Source organism: Phacochoerus africanus, chromosome 13, assembly GCF_016906955.1.
Source record: "Phacochoerus africanus isolate WHEZ1 chromosome 13, ROS_Pafr_v1, whole genome shotgun sequence".
Lineage (NCBI taxonomy): Eukaryota > Metazoa > Chordata > Mammalia > Artiodactyla > Suidae > Phacochoerus > Phacochoerus africanus.
In genome coordinates this window covers 33,158,533-33,162,409 of record NC_062556.1, presented here as the reverse complement: position 1 = coordinate 33,162,409, position 3,877 = coordinate 33,158,533, and positions in this window count along the sequence as shown.

Here is a 3,877-nt window from a genome sequence, read left to right as displayed (position 1 = left end):
AAGAGAGTGGCTGAATGAAATGGACATGTCTGTGGAAAGCAGAGAAGTCAGAAGTCCTTCTCAAGGGAACTGGAGGGTGTTTCTGAAATAGAGCAGATGTAAACTCTGTCTCTCCCATCCACGCCAAACTCTTTGTTGTATAAGGACTGAATACACCTTTTTCCCCTCCACATGAAAATGCAAAGTAACACCAAGGACAGATTCTACCACTTAAAAACAGCATGGAGGAGGTAGGAGGTAAGAACTGAGCTGAATAATAGCACTGTTCAACATTTCCCTCCATTATCACTGCTCTTCATTTCTTCTTGTACAAGCAAGAAGATGCTTGTGTAAATCTTTTCAGAAATGTCAAGCAAGTAGGCAGTACGGTATTACTTCAAAATGCACGCTCAGTCTACAAATAGTGGGGAGTCTTGATCCTTATTATATATAAACTGTAAGGCTTTTAAAATTCAAGTCTCTTAGAAAAGCCTAAGTAAAGTAATTCATTCTCAAATTTAGACCTTCCAGTAGATAAGAGCTTTAAAATTGATTATTCTGACTTTAACGAAGTAAAATGAGATTGTTCAGTAAGTATTAATAAGTGGAATTAAATGTAATGAATAAAAAGGTAAATAGATTAGTAGTACTGCTTTGCATTTATATCATTTTTGTTAATTACATCTCAAACAAGTATATTTTTTTCTTGTTGCAATATTGTATAAGTAATCTTTTGATCTTTTTAGTAATGAAAAAGTTTTATGAATTTATCTGTGTGCGTATACATATATATATATATGGGAAGTTAAGTAACTATCTCTTGGTAGTTTTGATGGTGAATGAGTTAAATGGAGAACTCAGGGAATATAAGCAATTCAAGTCAATAAATACATTAGCTGTCACAAATTTTTAACCCATAACCCTAGCTAAGAGCTTGGTTAGACAACCGACTAACTGAAAAAAAGTAAAATTAAAAAAAATTCATTTTTGTAATTTTTATAGACATCGTGAGGTGGTAATATGTTAAAACTCACTAGAGTTGTTACAAGAATGTAGAGGAGTACCTTTTTTTCTCTCTCTCTTTTTAGAGCTGCACCTACAGTGTATGGAAGTTTGCGGCTAGAGGTAGGATCAGAGCTGCAGCTGCTGGCCTGCGCCATAGCCTGTAGCAACCCCAGATCCTTAACCCACTCAGCAAGGCAAGGGATTGAACCCACATTCTCGTGGTTTTTAACCCACTGAGCCACAACAGGAACTCCAAGACATACTTTTCTCTTTGAAGGAAATATATTCAAGGATAGGCAGTTCAAAACTTCACAGGGCTAGAAATAATCTTCCAAGTTCTTCTTTAGCAGCAGCACCCTAATAAAGACTTACTTGCTGCAATTCTTCTTATCCCAGCCTCACTTAAACCCACTCCATTTTGTTCCCATTACACCGTTAAAATTGCTCTTGTCGAGGTTATCACAGACCTCCATATTGCCAAATCCAGTGCACAATCTTTCTTTCTCACTCTTTTTGACCTATCAGCATTGACATTTAGCACATTGATTTATCAGCCTTGACACTGAACACAGCTGAGCACCTCTTTCTCCCTGATGTACATTCTTCACTCAGCTTGCAGGATGCAATACTCTTGATTTTTCTCCTACAAGAAAGACCAAAAAACAAACAAACAAACAAACAAAAAAAACTTCATAGAAATTGAACCATTTGAAAGATTAAAAAATATATCTATGCTCAGGAGACAGCCCTTGCCATTGTCCTGTAATCTAAAATGCCTCAGGGTCCCATGATCTGAAGGTTTGCAATATTATAAAAACGAAATTCTCTGTAGCAAACTAGAGAAATGAAAACAAAGCAGGAGGTGGAAAACCTAGCATGAGATGAAATTGGCACTTAAAAAGAGGTCTGATGCTCAAGTTCCTACCTAGCATCTCTTGTTATGAATTCTCTTCTTGGAAAAGGGAATAATCATTCTAAATGCAAATATTCAGTGGGCTTGCGGCTTGGGGGCTAAAAGCTGCTTAGTTATTGCCGATTCACTTGCAGACCATATGTTCACTGTGCTGTGAGGCAAAGGACAAGATAAAGGTCTTGAGACCTGGGCAGAGAAGAAACTGAAGGCGATTGCTAAGAAGTACAAATCCCTGCCCAGATTCTAAATTGAAAGACTCTAATTTAACAAGATAAACAAATTTGGGGATTAACCCAGGGAATTGCAGACTCAGAGTCAACTAAATTTTTACATTGCATTGCTAGAGAAATCTCAAATTTAGTAAACAAAAGTTGGTGATTGCTTAACCCCTAAAGCTGAAGTCATCCTTAGACCACCTCTCAGTGATGTCCTGAGAAATGGTAAAACTTGCTGCAGGGAGGGGGACCTTGATTCATAACATAGCACCTGCTGATTTCTATAGTATAAATACCCCCACTGTGGCTACTTCAAGCTGGCAGTGTATGTCATTGGATACAGTGTTGGCAAGAGAAATACACAATTGTCTTACACACCCCTGCATTCTTTGAACCAACAGGAAGTAGGCTGCTACAGACATACTTTCACCAGAAGAGGACTAGTCCCTAATTCCCATTATCTATGGAGGTTACTAGACTAGGGAGATCCTTCCAGAGAGAGCACTGGAAACAGCCAGATTGTCTCTGACCAAGGATTTTTCTTGACTTCCCAAAAGTCCATACTGTTCCTTACCAGCAGGATATGATATATACTCTTGAATCAGCAACCACTCTCAGTTGTTTCCTATGCTATCCTCTCCTCTAGATAAATTCTAAATTCAAATTAGCCTATTTCAATCAACAATGCCTTCTGAGTTCATTGGAAGGGCTTAGGTTTTGCATTTATCCACCAGTTCTCAGATCATGAGAATTATATGCAGACCTATTTGAAAATACACATGATCCAGTTATCTAAATTTAGAGTTAGATGCAGTGACTGCACCAAACCCTCAGTTGTCTCACTTTAGCAAGGGCAGACGTGCACAAGGAAGTGTGTGTTATTATGTGCAAGCTAAGGCATGTCTGGAAGTTTATATATGTGGAGAAAGATGTGTACTGGAGCTGAGTTACCAAAGGGTAGATTCCACTTGATTTTCTTTGGGGTGCCCATTTCTCTCCCATTCTCATCCATCTGTTCCAGGGGGAAATATGACTCAGGATTTTCCAACCAGACCTCTGCTTTCCTCTAGAGAATAATTTGATTGAGAATGAGAATGTGACCCCACTTGGTCCAATAAGAATGAAATCCAGGACTTTTACTGAGTTTCTAGCAAGAAATATTTTCTCTTTTCTCCTATACTTGAAGCTTGGGATATATGAGCCTGGAGATCCAGAAGCCACCTCTTAGATCCTTAAAAGGATACCTCAGAATGGATAGCATGTTTGAAAAACATAAATTGATTTATTTTAGCCCCTAAATCCACTCTGAAGAAGTTAAGTTGCATGGGCCAGTAAGTTATTTAATCACAGATTTTCTACCTTTTAAAACCAAGTACATCTCTTAGCTTACTTCAAATTAAAAACCAAAAAAATTTTATACCAAATTATAAAAGCTTTGTTTTAATAAGTAGAATACTGATTACTTTATTTCCTATCTGTTACCTTTTCAAAAACTTCATAAAATCAATGCATAAAACAAACATTTGCATATTTATGTTTATTCAATTAAATTGAAAAATTGAGATTTCCACAGTAGCTGGTTTCTGTGATACTGTGGTTTCACCCTAGCCCTGTCATCTATGATCAAAAATTCTGTTGCCGTCAAGGTCTTGTCTCTGCCATGTTCTGTTCAATTTTATTGATCCCCAGATCTGTCAGATTTCTTGTCATTACAGAAATCAAGAAGATAGATAGATTATTTAATTATATATGGTATTATAATAGG